This window comes from Cavia porcellus, unplaced genomic scaffold (genome assembly GCF_034190915.1).
Source record: "Cavia porcellus strain 051 isolate PalLab524CR breed Dunkin Hartley unplaced genomic scaffold, mCavPor4.1 scaffold_9, whole genome shotgun sequence".
In the NCBI taxonomy this organism is placed as follows: Eukaryota; Metazoa; Chordata; class Mammalia; order Rodentia; family Caviidae; genus Cavia; species Cavia porcellus.
Window position 1 is genome coordinate 84,556,058 of NW_026947492.1, and position 17,459 is coordinate 84,573,516.

The window sequence follows — 17,459 nt, forward strand, 5'->3', positions numbered from 1 at the left end:
AAGGAAGTCTCTCAAATTAGGAGAACTCCACTAAGGCAAACCAGTTACCTTCCTTCAAGGAGAAGTGCCAGACTGTAAGGATGACTCTTAGGAGGAAGGAGATTCTAGTAATCCACATTGGGAAATGGCAGAGTTAGGGTTGCAGGTGGTAGGAGAGGGAGTGAAAGCCTCAGGATGCTGGAGGGACCTGTGGAGTGACCTCTATTTCATCACTAAGAGGTGACACAAAGCGCTATATACTAGTTATAAAAATCACATCTCTGGGGATGGGGATTTAGCTCAGCGGCATGCAAGTGCATGGTCATGAGTTCAATCCCCCGTACTGATAAAAAAAATCACACCTCACCTTAAAATATCCAGCAGTCTATTAGAATGCGATCATTCCAAGGTATATGTGTCCATATACTGATATGTAGACCCAGCGATATTCTTTTACATGACTATGTCACAGTTGAGATATAAATCATTCTCCCCAAAATAAAAATAAAGTTGTTATGAGAAAAGGAATTTGATTAGAAATTACAAAAGAAACCCCAAGACTCCAAACATGATAGGGAAAATTCTGTTAAAAGTTGATAGGCTTCTAATATTTTGTTAGTATAGTTAATTTTATCTGTAAGTATGTCACTCTTAAAAGGTAATGACAAGCAAGGAATTTTGCAACTTTTCTGAGACACATTTTATATCTTTCTATTCTTGAAGTTATCATTTCAATGCTTGTTTTTTATATTAATCATGCTCTTTCACTTTCCTACCAATTAAGAAAAAATAAGGCTCATCTGATCTCAGACAACCTTAACCACACCCCCTTCCAACTCAGTGGTAGAGAATAACAGGATTGTAATTAAAGTATCAGGCTTACAAGTTTTTTATATAGACTTATTTATGAGCCCAATTAAAATAATTGCTTTTCTCCAAATTAAGAATGAGTTTATTTTTACAATGAAAAAGAAATTTTTCTGAATCACCACAAAAATGCTAAACATCTTTAGAGGTTTCTTTTTTACAGAAACCACAAAACACTGTCTGGTTCATGCCCAGGGATGACCCTCTCTTCCCTGCAGTCAACAGGGCAGTGAACTATGGCTGGTTCACTCTGCAGAACACAAGAGGCTGATTGGTGATGCTGACCAAGGCTGTGTGACTGATCCTCTTTTGGTTCCCTGGTGGCTACAAGATCTCAGCATGTCATGACGGTTTCATTTGGAAAAGAATAAAGTTTACTTTCTCTCCACTTAGATTTTCCACTTCAAATGCATTATAAAAAGAAAATAAACTTCCAAAAATGTTTACAAATATTTTGAACAAAGGGATTAAGTAGTCACAGATGTATCTTTTTGTAATTTAAAAAGTAGAGATAAAGAGATTTTAAAAGAAATGACATCAAAACTGTATTAGCCACAATTCGTAACTCCCTCCAGTATTCTGGTTATAAAAAGTGAGGAAGTCTATTTATCAAGAAGTCATAAAACTTCAGATTTATATTAAACTATAAAGTGATCTAATCAGTTCTTTCCTTTCAGAAGTGAAGAAACTTGAGTTTGATCCCCAGTACCAAAACTTTTTTTTTTTTTTTTTTTTTTTTAAAAAGCATTCAGAAGAGCAGAAATTAAACTGTTAATTTCCAAAGCTGTTGGAACTCTCTAAACCCTTTGGGGAGACTTCTGTCACCCTGGAAATTGAGCGTCTCCTCTATAATTCTCAGTGTCCACTTCTCTTTAGGGTCTGTGGTAGCTTCAATGACATCTGTGTCATTAGAAAACTAAGCATTTCCTCTGAATCAGTGATTTAAACCAACCCACCCACTTACGCTCCGCTATTCCAATGATTATGATTATTTTGTTTAAAGGAGACACTTCTTCTCCTGGATACCCATGCTGGACCATGGCCCAGGACTTGGGCAATAGATCATGGACAGAATCTGAGCTGCTACTTATCCTTTTGTTCTGTACAAAACACACTACCATCCCAGATGAGCGTGCTCTCTCCATATATCACTTGTTCGTCTTGATATCATAAGCCAAGACTCATCAGTCTCCTGACACTTCTAATAACAGCAAGTTTATTATTAGAGAAACCTCTATCCCCCTTTTAGTAACTCCCACACCATCTAGTGACTCTGCTACTCAACATGCATAATCATGTATGTTACCAGGGATATTCACTGGTAAAAATGTGGAATACAGGTATAGTTAAAATAATTTTGCTTTCTTATAATAAAATTAACAATAGTGCATGACATTTTTATATTAAGTCTATGCTGTCACCTTTTACAGTTTCACTAATTTTAAAATTGTTACATCTATATCATGAACATGACTTTTATGGTCAACCCTTATTCTTAAAATTATTTTCTTGCCTGTAATGAGATAAACTAAACATCCATATCAAAATAGTTTGCAAAATAGAAAGTGGTTTTATATAATAGAAGTTTACAATTTTAAAGTTGTAATTCTCTGCTGTGTGTCTTTACTAAGAGCAAAATGGAACTCATTTCTTCTTCCCTGTTGTAACAATACTGCACTATTTTTTGTAACATCACTTGCACTTACTTGTAGCTATGACTGTGGTTTAGCAAATAGAATACTAGGTAAATGATGTACAAGCTGTTTTGAGACACAGTCTACAAGAATCGTCCTGGATTCCCTTTGAGTTGCTTTGTTGCTAATACAAATGTAATCTTACTTGTAATAATGCACAAGTACCTAGAAAACCAGTGACCTGCCAGGAACTCCAAGCTGAGATTTTATGAGAGTAATAAGTGAACTTTAACTATTTGATAAACTACATATTTGCACTAGGCTTATTACAGAAGTAGCATTAACTCATCTAACACAAAACCTTCATTTAAGCTAAGAGCAGAGGGTTTATTCATAGTTGATTATTTATAAGGGAAATAAACCAAACTTCTTAAACCATGGAAGGCACAGATATTTATATGTGTTTTTCCATTTTATTGAGGATATATTTTGGACATATCTTGTAATTTTTATAATCCTAAAATGCAATGAAAATATGTATAAAGAAAAAGAAACAGCTGAATTAGATTTATTGAAAGTAAAAATATGTTGAAAAACAATGGAGAACCTTGGCAGCAATGTCTTACCTGAATTACAAGTAAGTTTTGAGGTTCACCTGAGAGGACTACATTTTAATCAGAATATACTTTGAGACAATATTGTGATTGAAATATGTAAATGAGAAAAGCGAAGCTTAACGTGGCTCTAAATAAGAATGTGAGTCACGTCTTTTATGATACCGTTCAGTTCAGAAATGCTATGCATCTCAAGACTGAAATTTAAGAGATGTCTTCCATTTTGAGAGTGCTAACATTTTTAAACTTAAAAATATACAGTGAAAATTTTCAATGAATTTAACTGAAAGATTCGCTTTCCTTGGACTACTTGGTTGACATTCAAGTCAGTGCATGGTCATGAGAATTACATTTTCTCTTTGAAGTTCATCTTTTTTTTTTTCTTATCTTTTTTTTATTAAGGAGAAAAAGAAAAAAAACAGAAATAGGGTACACGTTATACAGAATTTCAGAAAAAAATAAACAATAGGAAATCACTAGTTAATAGATTACATATTATCTTAGAAATAGTTGTTCAAGTTACAAAATTAAAGCATATAAAGTGGACTTTCAAGCAGTGAGACTGGAAACAGTTTTGTTCAGTGATCCAACAAAACTCAGTAATATGGTTATCTATCTTATACACTTAAATATATATGTGGTTATATTCTTTAGAGCACTTTCTTTTCCTTTCTTTTGTACAATGACAATTACACATTTTGGATTTTATTACTCCCACAGTTCTTATTACTTTTTTTGAAGAGAGAAAAACCAAATGTGACATAACAGAACAGAGTTAGTCAAATCAAAAGGATGAACATAATAGATAATGTAAAAACAAAATACTAGGTGATCAACAATGGTTACCACACTGCCTCTTGCTATCTTAAAAAGAATTGCCTATATCATCAGTTATAATAAATTTGAACAAAACAGTAAAGAATAAAACCAAAACATTGGAGACATTACAGGGCTTTAAAAGAAGATAATAGTCAACCGGAATGGGCGTCATAATGTATCTTATTGTCTTTACAGTTGTTGCCTATACTTTGGAACTTGGTACTATCAAGCAAAGCAGAATAGGGGAAAATCAGTCAAAGCAAGATGGTGAGGGCTATACAGGGTTTCAAATCAAGTTAATAGGAAATCAAAGTGGGTTACTATAATAATACATCCTGCTTTTTAAAAAAAATTTCCCTTAATTAAAAAGAAAAAAATAAAAAAGTAAATAATTTAAAAAAGGAGACTGAGATAAAAGAGGGCATAACAACAAAACAGCACAGGTCAAAGCATAACCATTTAAGCAAAATAGTGATTTAAGCAAGATATCCCAACATAAAAGTAGTTATCATAATGTCTCTTTTCCTGAAATCTTTGAGTATAACTTCGTATACTATAGCACCAAACATATCAAGACAATGTAAAACCATTCAAGAGAATAACAGTATTACAGGCTATTTAGAACCAACTATCAGAAAATGAGCAACGATTTCATCTTGATCACTTTTACAGAACTTCATCTCTCTACTTGCTCATTGACTGAAGCCACTCCGAATGTGGAGTACAGTAGGAGATTCGTGTACGTCTTATGACAAGGGCACAACAGCTGAAACAACACCTTTTAAATGTGAATAATTAAAAATATGGCTAATGCCAAGTTTAAATTTATGTAAATATGTAGCAAATGCGTATCTTCAAATAATCTTGCCAACCATTTAGTGTTGAATATTTAAACACACCAGCCACCACTATACAAAGCAATTTAATTTGAAAATTATCTTTTTAACTGAAATAATAGCTTTAAATTATTGCAGTACATTTTATCTCAATATATGTTAAATTAATTTTACTATCAGAATATCAATAATATTTGCGTATATAATATCAGGTTTGATGAAATTGCTTTTGTGAAGGTTCCTACTCATTTCAGTGTAAATAGGCAATGAGAGAAATTTTAGGGAGCTAAATTGCTTTTTTGCAGTACATAAATAAAAGACTTCTGATTATGCTTTCTTTGCATTAATACTATGTTTTTCTTTTTCTTTATTTTTGAGAAATAAGGAGATAATTGTAAACAGAAATTGTCTGGTTTTAGGATCGTATTGAAAGCAGTTTCCAAAAAGGTAATCATGGATATGTACTTCCATTTAAAATTTTCATCTTTTGTAAACATTTATGTGAAAATAAAATTAATTCACCATCTATTTGTCATTCTAGACAGAAGATAGCTTCTGAGAGAAACAAAGACAGCCTTATATACTTGAGTTATGATATTTTAGCAGGCCCTGTGTTTGCTATGAAACTAAGTGCCCAGCACATTAGCACCTTGAGAGCATTATATCAAATGTGTATCATCCAAATCAATTTAATAGCTTACAACAACAAACATGACATGGACATTTCAAATTTGTTGGATTAATTGTCATAAAAATAATGGAAAAGCAAAAACAATGGAATATTTATTTCTACAAAGTTGCAAAGCCAAGACAAATTTGCCTTTAGCAAATGAAAATATATTCAAGAACAGAATAATGAACAGGAAAAATGAAATATATTCAAGAACAGAAAATATTCAATCTTTGGTTTTGAATCTTATGACATACATAAATATGAACAACTTATCAATACCTATAAACTACATTCTTATTAATAATATGGTACACTTTGTGTCATTCAGGATTTCTTTCTTTCTTTCTTTCTTTCTTTCTTGCTTTCTTCACTTTCTCTGTTTATTTGTTTATGACTTGTTTTCCTGTGTTACCCAAACTGACCACAACTTCTGGCCTAATATGATCCTCCTGTCCTATCCTCCCAGGTAGCTGGATCCATGGATATCTACCACTGAAAATATATTTGGGGTTAACATTAGGCATTATTTCATTTATTTTATGCAACCCCTCATGGTGAAGACATTAACATTTCCATTGTTACAAACAATCATTTAACAAGTATTATCATTGTCTGCATCATGATAATGTTGTTTCAAAAACTGAAGCAAATATTTTATTTAACAGTTTATAAACTCATAGTAGTTCGTAATTCATAAACTCCAACTAGTTAGAGACACGTTGTTTGTACCCATTTACCTAGAAGCTTACAAATGTATGGGGAGCACATGTCTGTCTACTCTTCACCTCAAAACTCACGGTACTAACACTTGCACGATATGCCTTTTTAAAAAGAAACTCATAGAAAATGTGCATGCCAAGGTGGAAGAAAGCATGATTGCTGCAATGCAAAATGAAAGGAAATATTTTCTCACAGCTTTATTTTATCTGTTGTTTCTAAATTTGCAAAGTGGTTATAAATAGTAGTTGCTCACAAAACATTTACAAAACTTTTGAAATGTGGAAGAGCCCCTATATTTAAAAATGGCTATTTGAGTATTCTGTATAAAGAAATATCGAGATCTCATGCTGGTAATTAACTGGTAGCCCACCCAAAAATGAAACTTGTAGCATTTGCAACGTATTTTTTCTATCACTTTTTGTGTCCTGCACTCTGGGTAAATAAACTTCTTTAAACATAATTGGACCACAAACTCAAAGGACTGCACTCGTTCAAAAATGTTGATGAGAAATTTTGACAGCTGAGTTGCCCTTCCTATACATATTCCACATAATATATCTTAAATTTTCCTCATATCTCAGCATGTCAATTCATTTCATCCAATGCCTCACAGTTAAAAATTAATACATCATTTGATCTAAAAAACGCTTTCAATATCCAAGAAACATGACTGCAGAAAAGAAATCAATATTCCATTAGCCTCCAGCTTAGTAGGAATAGTTGAAGAGCAGAAGCCACACATATCAAGAATTGGCAGAAAGATTAAGAAACCAAAAAATCAAACTTACAAGATCAAAATTTCCTCCCAAACAAGAACTTTATTTTCATTCAATATTAGTATATTTGAATTTTAAGGAGTTTTTAAAACTTAAACATAGCTAAAATAACAAATACTTGTTACTAGCCAACGTAGAGAACAAAATCTTTAACATTTATCACAAGAAGTGACTATAGAAAAAGTTAAGAAACTTCTATACCATACTGAAATATTTTGAATTTGATCATTTTTTTAAAAGCTCTTCTAGTAGAAGTTCACAATTGTATGAAGTTGAAATGGAAATCTGATCTGATTTTACTTTTTAAAAACAATTTCCAGTTCTATACAAGGAGAAGTCAACTATACAGCTTAATCAGATTTTCTCTTTTTATGCCCTTTAAGTGTGAGTTCTCAGTATACCAATATTAAACATGCAGTATGTTTGTCTGTTTTGCTGTTTGGGGACTGAACTCAGGGGTCTTCTCAGGGAGCTATGTACTCAGCATTTTTTAACTTCTTTTTTTAGGTCTCACTAAGTGGTTAAGTTACCCAGCCTGAGCTTGAATTTGTGATCCTCTTCCCCCAATCTTCCACAGTCTGAGGGCTGTAGGTGTGTGTCACCACGCTCAGTAACCTGTGCCGTGTAGCTACGTAGTTAACTACCTCTGCCTGCATAGGAGAAATGCCAGTCTTTCAAAATTTCATCCTCCTACAATTGATTCTGGTATAACGGGTCAGAAAGCATTTATTTAAAAATAACTAACCATGACTATTTATTGCCACTTAGCACAAAACCCTAACACTAGAAATCAAGCCAAGTTGTCTATTCGCTCACCAACATCAAAAAAATCTGTTTTAGGAAGAAAGTCCTCACCAGGTTACTCTGGTGCTATTGTTTCAATGAGTAATGTAAAATCCATGTGTTAGAAACTAATTCTCCCTTAGAGGAACAGTGTTGCTAGTTAATCTAATGGAAGGTACTGGTGTTTTTGGGGTCATGTGGGTCCTCTACCATGCAACTGTTCAGTGTCTGCTCACCTTTAGCATTTCCATTTTCTTCCCATTGTGGAATGCAGCTACAGTTCAGATATAGGTTTTCCCACTCAAATTAATGTGGAAATGTGACTGTCAATGTGGCAGTAAGGGGAAGGTGTTTGAGAGGGGTTCATAGCTTTCTTGCAGGTCTGAGTTTGTTCTTATGAGACCAGGTCATTACCCAGTGAGTCTGTTCCTGGGTCTCAGCCTCTTTGTGTAGTATCTCTTATCCAGGGAAGGTTTTAGTTGGAGCAATGGGAGATACCTGTGACCATCAATGGGTTTGGACTTTCTGATCTCCAGAACCATAAGGTAAAATTCACCTCTACTTATTAAAAGGGAACAAGTTAGAAAAAGTCCATCCCTGGGCACTAACACCTTGATTTTGGTCTTCTAGCTCCAGAAATGTGAGAAATAACTTTCTTCCCTTTAAAAAATTGTCCAGTCTTTTAAATTCTGTAACAGCCACACAAAAAGGATAGAGAGACTCCATAACAGTCAAATTGACCATTTAGCTTAGCCACCATGCTCCCCAAGTGTGAGATACACTAAGGAAAACATTTAGGAAGTAAAGGAATTCTGGCTGCTTAACTTTTGATTAGTATTAATCTTTAGCTAAACAGAAGTTTCTAAAGGGAACTACCAACTGTTGGTGTTCTGTTCATCCTTCCATTTACTCCTGCACTAGCTCTTCTGTGCTAGCCAGCATGGGTCCTGGTGTTGGGTACAATTATAGGATAAGGACTCACAGAGTAACAAGCTTATAGACATGCAGTAGAAATGTAAAATCAAACAGTAACTTCTGCCTATGCTGTTGCTGCCTATCACATAAACACCCTGCTAAATTCAGTCTTGCCTGCTTGGGTCCAGCTGCTTTTCTTTTGATAATATGTTGCGCAATTTGACTATTCTCAGTTTATGTTTCCCTTCATGAAGAAAATATATTGTTTCCACCTGGCTTTACAGACTTTGGTTGGGGTGAACTAAAGCAATCAAAGGTACTTTTTAGCTCTGCTTCCTCCACCTGAACCACCTCCTCTCATCCCCAGGATGTTCCTATATTATGATAAACAATTCTTTTTAAGGAAATGTATTTAGAGTCCATTTATCTGACAATATATGACTTAATTCAATCCATGTAACCAATTATGTAAATCCCTGTACTTCCTGCTTGCAAACTGTATTTAAACTGAACCCCAAACTGCCTCAACATTGAAGATTTGGAACTGGGATTCCCATCAGCCTGCTAGCATAATATACAGTTGCCTTCTAGCTCCTGGTGCAAAGAGCCTTCCATTTGGTTTGATATTGGTTTTTCTGTAGCACTGGTACCAGAAGATTCAGATCCAAGATGGCAAGTGAGTACATGTGTATTTCCAGTAACAAATAAGAGGTTCAATCTCAATGGCAATGTAATGTCACTTTTTCCTGGTGCACGAGATTGGTCTCCATCTTGCTCAGGAATGCATTTCAGACAACAACAGGTATTTAAGTTGACTTGGTGTATGGGATCAAATCTTTTGCCTTCCTCAGGTTGCAAAAAATTTAAAATTATTAATGAGGTCTGTATTAAATAATATGCTTAATTCAAGCTTTATTATTTTCAGACTTTTCACAAGATAAAACTGTCATTTTAGACATGGATTTACAACAATGTGGATAATAAGCAGGAACCTCTGAGATTTAAGGACAACCACTTGACAGAAAAGGCATCAATTTAAATGACAGGTAGTTAGAAAAATCTCTATGCAAATGTTCTTCCACAAGAAAATACTTCCTAAGTGATGGAGACATTTCAGGACGAATAATGTATTCAGAGGATTTCCTAAAAACAATATAGTTCTTTGTGGGCTTGCCTATTCAAAGAAAAAACAAACAAAAAAGATCTTGTAAAACTACATAAAATCCTCTGAAACTTGGTTTCTTGATTTTAAATTAGAAAATTAAATTTAAATTAAGTAAATAAAAATTTGAACATTAATATAATTTTCTTATGTTTTTATTAGTGCATGTTTGCAGTAATGATCACATTCATCATGGAAAATTGCACACATGCATAACACTTCTCAATTCTTTTTTCGCTTTAACCACCTTCTTCTTCTCTACCTCCACCTGGTTCTTCTTTTGGGGGTTTTTGTTTTTTACATTGCTGATAGTAAGTTTTTTACACTGCTGATAGTAAGTTGTTTCAAGAATAAAAAATTTTCTATGATGTTATTTCCAAAATCATATACCTTTTAAAATATGTTAAATAATTTTTCATTTTTAGAAAAGCAAATATCAAAATACATAGAAAGAGCAAAGTAGGATTTATAATTGAGGCTCTTTTAGCTGCCATACCAAGGTTTCAATAGAGAGAAATGATTAAACAGAAACTATATTAACACATGTAGAAACATATGTTTAATTGGTCAGAAATAGATATATAAATATATTAAGTAGTGAACAGGAGCTATGCTGTGAATGTATCCACCAAAGGTTATATGCTGAAATTATTCAGCAAAAGTTGGTGTTGTAATGTGATAGAGTTAGAGCTGAGGCATTTGGGGGTGACTAAGTGATACTACTGGAGTCCCCATGAAAGAGGAAAAAGCCTTATAACAGAGGCATTGCACAATCTTCTCCACTGTTTTTTCCTTTTTCCTCCTACCACATGAAGATGAACTTCAGGAATCAAACTCAATACTGCATGCTTGCCAATTAGGCACTTATACCGCCAAGTTAAATCCCCCACCCAAAAGATGAGCTTTTAAGCTTCTCCCTTGAAAGTAGATACCAGGGTCTGCGTAGGCAATGAACCCCACATTTTGAGTTTGAACTTCTCAATCTCCATAATTATGTGCAATTAATTTATGTTCTTTATGAATTACTCAGCCTCAGGTGCTGTTATAGCACAAGAAATAGATTAAGACAAAGTATGAACAGAAAGCAACTTATGTTTTCTAAAAAATATAATTTTCTTAGTCAGAGGATATCAAAGGAAAATAAGACTGGCACTTAAATTATAGAGTTTCTGAAGAGAATGAGAAATGTTTACATTCTGCTTTCAAAGGAAGAAAAAATGTACGCATAATGAATGCAACTCTGAGAAATGTTTAAGCACGTACTGGCAAACATAATTTCATATGTGACAAAAGGACTCATTTTATTTTAATGAAAAAAGCATTTTACTTTTCAATTCTGAATATTTCCAGCTTACTAGATGTATTCTACACATGAAAGAAGCATCCTCTATTGAATAAATGATGAAAATCTAATAGTTTCTTAAAAGCCTACACACACATAGAGGAAGAGTATATGTACTATTTGTAAAATATCAAAGTAGAAGTTTTGATTACATATTGATGTGTTTATTAACTTTCTGAGAATTCATATTCAAATACATTTTCATGAGTGTTTCAATTATATACCAGCATGAAAATTGTGCTGTGATCAGTAGAATCAATAGATTTCAATAAGATTTACATAAAGTTCATTTAAATATTATTTGCCCACAATGTCAGGTACTCAATAGTATGGCAGCAAGATAAAAGATACCATGAAACTTTAGCAACTTAAAAATATAAAAAGCAGTTTTAGCTACTTTAGACTAAACTTTCTCAACATTTTACAATCTATGAAAAATATTAGAGTATTATTTCAGAGAACTTTGTAAAGCACATCTTTTGTATGTAGAAGTAGAATATGATATTCAGTAACCATGCAAACTTTCTGAAATAAAAAGATTACAATTCAGAGAAGGAGAAATGCAATTAAATATTTGCACTACTGAATGAAGAAAGCATTTGAGAACTCAATAAAGAGTTTAAAATTCTCTCTAAACATCTATTTATAGTCAGTTATTTTCCTATTACTGCTATCGCTGCAGTTACTGAAAAAAACAGCTTATCTCCTGAGTTTTAGTGAGCGTATCTTAAACATGTGTATTCCCTAGGGGAATTATAACTAGTTATGCAAACCAAGAAATACTAGAGTTTTGACAGAAAATAGGTCCCAAACAGGAGTAGTCTAGATCCCTTAGACCCAATTGAATGAAAAAGCTGAAAAAAATTCAGTGTTATTGTTGGCATTTTCCATTTATGTCATACTTAATTCTATCATAAAAGAGTGTTAAAAATGATTACAAGACAGCCTAGGAATCCTGGATTCCTGCCTCCTTCTTTGATTTCACAGATTGTAAAACAGAGTTCTTTATTTAATTATCCAATGTTTCTTTTGAGATCCTGAATTGTGCTTTTCCCCAATTAAATCTTTAATTATTATGGAATATTCCTAACTATTATGTCAATAAGAGAATGTCATGCATAGGTGATATTTCACCAAACAAAGCCGAAGGAGTAGTACATTATTCACAGCAAACTATAGGTTCAAATGATATAAGATACACTCTTTATGTTACAGCATGTTCATTCTGTGGTGTTTTTTTGCTCAAATTGTTAAATGTGCTTTCTTAATAAGTAAAAGTAAGTTATACGGCCACACGATATAAGATACCATCCACATAGCATAGAGGATAAAAGCTTCTTAGAGGACGTGCTTCCATTGGCTAGAAGATGAGTGTAACAGCTAGTGTATGACACAGCCTAGCTGTTTATATTTTATAAACCCATGCAAGAGGCAGCACAACCATGCCTCTACTTAATCATCAATAATTTAGTATTTTGCAGATATGAGTCTTCCTTATCATTTTAAAAGTGATGGGTGTATGATGTGGCTGATCACACATGTACATATCTGATTAACTGGGATTGTGGCACTGCAATGACCGCACAGATCAGTTAATTCTGTTCTCTTTTTCTCTGCTCTGAAAAGCAGAAACCTACATACGGTGGTCACTTTTCAGGCACAAAGCATTAAATATCTGCCTGAACTATTTTTCTGACGATAAGCTGCTAAAGACTTTTCATACATTTAATACTTCTAGAATTCATAAAAGGTGCCTACTAATATATAAGTATAAATTAATCAAATAAGCTGGGACCATCAAGGAAAAAAAATATGAGCAGAAAGACAATGAAGTACAATCCATTCAAAGGGAAAAATCAAAGGAAAGATCAGTATCTAAAATCTAGCAAGTGATTGTCTGAAAAAGGTATGCCTAGGCATATTTCTTGCTATAGATAGCACAAAGACTCCAAGTAAAAACTGGGAAATATCCCAGAAGGAAGAAAGTTCAGTTATGTCAGTGACGATGAATGGCAATTGGTGCATGGAGATGAGATCAAAGAATCCCTTAGGTGTGAATGGTAAAATTGGACGCAACAACCATTACTCTAGTAGAAGAATGATTTAGATTTTTATAGCTCTTTCTCTTTTTCATGAGGTTTGCATGTGCAAATCAGAGTTTTAAGGACGGAGCACGTCATAGAGACATTTCCAGAGCTGTTCCTGTTTGCATGCTTGTTTTTCTCAATGGACATTCTTCTTGAACTTGGTTAAGGATTAAGGTTCACTGCTTTGGCTCAGAGGAAGCAGAAAGCAAGCAAAGGACTTTGGATTCAGAATTCAGTTTGTGATCTTGAATCCTCCAAAGATGAGGTAAACACTTTTCTGCATATGCTTCCTCCTAGAAAAAGTATAAAACCTGAAAAGAGTGCAAGGAAGAGGCCAAAGGGATGTGAAAGGGGACCGGGAAGGATTCCTACTTTGAAGAAAAGTGTGGCATCTTCAGACACAGAAGCAGGTGTTTCCTGACCTGCAAACTAGCAGAGAAGGAAGACCAAGTAATCGATCACCAACATGAAGCCTCCAGGGTCAGGAAGCCCCATCCCACTCCATGGTACATGGAGTTGAAGCTGGCACCAGCACGAAGGAATCAACCACAGCAAGAAAAGGTAAAGAAGGGTCCCAGAATTTAGCTCAGTCACTCAGCACCTGCCTGGTAAGCATGAGGTGCTAAGTTTAATTTGCCCTGCTCCCTCTGTACCCACAAAAAGGTAAAGTATTTGCCACTGTCTGGCAAAAGGAAGATGGAACAGAAAGAAAGGAAGGAATTCTACTGCATTAGGGAAAAACAACTGCAGACTAAAATCAGACACATGTGATGCATTCTGTGGCTCCCTTATAGATGTGAAGTTAATTTTTTTTAATATGAAACACTTCACAAATTTGCATGTCATCCTTGCACAGGGGCCATCATAATCTTCTCTGTATCATTCCAATTTTAGTATATGTGCTGCCGAAGCGAGCACTGAAGTTATTTTTTAATTGAATAAAAATTATATCATCATTGGATTATGATGGAAAGTAAACATAGCAGGGTTGGTGATGGAGCGCAAGGGTGGAAAACCTGTTTGGCACAGGTGAAGGCCTGAGTTTGATCTCCAACCTTGCAAATTACAATAAGATAAAAACTGAAAATATAAAAGTATCACTTTTTTTTTTAATCCATTCCTCGGTTGATGTGCATTTGGGCTGCTTCCAAGATCTGGCTATTACAACTTGTGCTGAAATAAACATGGGTGTACATATATTGCTGTAATACGGTGTTTCCAATTCTTCTGGGAAAATACTCAGAAGGGGAATAGCTAGGTGGAATGAGACCTGTAATCCTAGTTTTTTAAAGGAATTTCCACATCGACTTCCACAGTGTTTGTACAGTGGTTTTCACTAACGGGGAAGAAGGGTTCCTTTATCCCATGGCCCCTCCAACATTAGCTATCGGTTGATTTCTTGGTGTTAGCCATTCCTTTTGGAGTGAGATGGAATCTCAGTGTTATTTTAATTTGCACCTCTTGAAAGACCAGTGATGCTGAAAATCTTTTCATTATTTTGTCGATGTCCGCTCCCGGCCGGCAGGAAGGACACACGACAAAGTCTGGTAGTGGACAACCTTTTCTTTTTATTTTTCTTCTCCGTACAGCCTGCCCTGGGTTCTCCCAGCTGAAGCCTCCTCTGGTCCGCTCCCCGCGGCTCCTTTTGTGCTTCAGTCTGCCCCAAAGCCTCTACCGGTCTGCTCTCCGCGGCTCCTTTTGGGCTTTTACTTCTGGGCTTCTACCTGGCTTCTTCTTCCGCCCAGGGGTGGCACCGGTATATATACGGGTACAGTGTCCAATCATGTTAAAGTAAGCAAGGCAAGCTGATTGGCTAACATCATCAGTTGCCAGGCAGACTATATTGTTGAGCGGGTTGCTTACGCGGTAAGCAGGAAACTAACGTGCTCGATGGGAGGGGCAATCTACCTCAGGCTTCACTCTTTACTACAGGCCTCACGTCCGCCAAGTGAGGCGACCGGGCTCGGGGCTGTGGCTCCCAACATCTCCCCCTTTTTTATTTTTTATGAATGTGCGCATCGTAGCCCTTTCTGGACTGGGTGCAGAGGCTTATGCCCTATGTGTAGGCCCACCGTAGGTCCTTGGCTTAGACCCTGGTCGGCCGTCCCATGGTCCGCCAAGGCCCTGAGGCCCTCGTCCTTTTTCTAGGGCCAGGCACAAACTGGACGGAACCTGGATGCACACAAGCTTGCACTCATTTCCTCTCCGTAAAGAAAATCCCCTCGGAGAGAAATTTAGACCTGGGCAGCATCTAACAGTCCAGCGGCTTACGTGCAGGATGGGGTAGGGCCTGGCTTAGGTCGAGTCGTGCTGGGGAGGCACGCTCTTACCCGTCATTGACTCACCTACCCTGCTGTGTATTGTCACCTTATGGAGGAGAATGAGGGATGCCCGCCATATCTAGACTCGGTCGTGGGCCAATTGAGCAAGCCATGCATATGCCTGAGGATCTTCTTGTCCATTTCGGGCTACCGCTATTTCTATTCATCTTATTGGTTGGTCTGTGATGGATCTCCAGTAGGGCAGGTCTGATCTTCAGTCGAGGGCTTTGTTGCCCGTGTCAGTCTCTCCGGTATCCACAGTGGTTCTCGTCCCGGTTCCTGTGGGAAAACACAAACCGCGCCTTGGTTCCAGCTGACCACTGGATCCGGGCCCATCCATTGTCCTGTCAGGACATCTTTCCACTTCACCCACCCTTTATGGTTGGGGGAAGGGTTGCAGTGCTCCACAGCTGGGGAGCGATTATCATTATTTAAATTTAAAAAATTGTGTGTGAATAGTGCCATGGATAATCGTGCCTTTGGGGCCAGGCCTTGGCCTACTCCCCCTTTTTGTTTTTTATTTTTTATTTTTTATTTTTATCTTTTTCGTTTTTTTTTTTTTTTTTTTTTTTTTTTTTTATTGGTACCAGGGATCGAACTGGCGATTGCCTGCTTACAAGGCAGGCGCTTATGCCGCTAAGCTAAATCCCCAGCCCCCGTTTCCTCGACCGGCGTTTTTCTCAGCCTGCTCGGCAGAGTAGCCGCCCATGAAAATCATAGGACGGCGGTCGCGACAGAGTGGAACGGGGCGTCACTTCCTGTGCCGGCTGAGAGAAGGGAGGGTTCCCTGTAGCGGCCTCTCGGTGGGGAGCCGCTTCTGGAGAAGAGCTCCAGGGCGGAGCGGATGGCTCTCTATCTCCTCCCCGCCAGAGAGCGCCGGGGAACTGGGTCTGGTCATCAGCGTGCCGACCTTCTCCCATAAGCATTTCCTTGTTCCACCCCCGGTTTCCCCGATTGGCGTTTCTCTCAGCCTGCTCTGCAGAGAACTCTGCGTACCAGGCTCGCCAATCCAGGTAACTGCCCGAGGGCAGACACGCCTTTGCCAGCTGAATCCAGTCCGCGGGGGTGGGGGGCCCAGAAGACAGATTCTCCAGCATGGCAATGGTGTAAGGCGCAGTCGGCCCAAAGGTTGTAACTGCATTTTTAAGTTCTCTAATCTGCTTTATCTCAAAAGGCTCCCATACATTGCATCCCTGGCCCATAGCTACTTGTACAGGAAATATCCCGTAGGGGCCACTATCTATCCCAGGTGGATGTACCTCATGAGACAAGCGTCCCCCCTGCCAAAGCCGCCTGTAAAAATACCGACCCGCCGGCGGCAGAGCATAAGACAGCGGCCGTGATTGGGTGGAAAATGGGGGCCCATGCATCACTTCCTGTTCTGGCGAAAGGGGAGAGAGCTCCCAGGCGGCCGCCTCGTGGCGAGGAATCGCCTCCCTCTCGCGCCGGGGAGCGCTCAGGAGCTCTCTACTCCTCCGCAGACCAGGTTGAGCAGAGCGCAATTCTCGGGGCAACGCTGGAAAAGAACCCTGCGACTCCTTATTGAGCGATTTAGGCTCCTGACAGCTGGTCTCTTTGGCCTCCTTGCCATTCAACTTTCCCTCGTCCTCGGAGTCAGACGACTCCGAGGCTAGAGCCCCGTCCTCCTCCTTAGCATCCTTGTTCCCCTTGACGGACCCCTCTCGGGAGCTCCCTGACTGGGCCTGCTCAGATACCCTGCGTACTTTTGTAAGCTCTTGAGAGCTTTCTCCACAACCACCCTCGCTCTTAGTGTTGCTACCTAACATGTTTCCCATCTTTTAATATGTTACTCACCGCGTGAGGCCCAAGGAATCCGCCACTTACGCGTGAGCCTGAGGGGAGTCTAAAAGCCCTGTAGGTGCGCGCCACCCAGAGCCCAGGCTTATCCCCAACTCACCTGTCTCGCAGCT

General features: G+C 37.4%; 1 non-coding gene across 1 annotated transcript; it reads right to left on the reverse strand.

The window, feature by feature from the left end:
• Positions 1-14,018: 14,018 nt before the first annotated feature.
• Positions 14,019-14,125, reverse strand: LOC111755493 (U6 spliceosomal RNA). Its single transcript, XR_002790042.2, has one exon. It is a non-coding gene; the product is annotated as a U6 spliceosomal RNA (small nuclear RNA).
• Between the last annotated feature and the right edge of the window lie 3,334 nt (positions 14,126-17,459).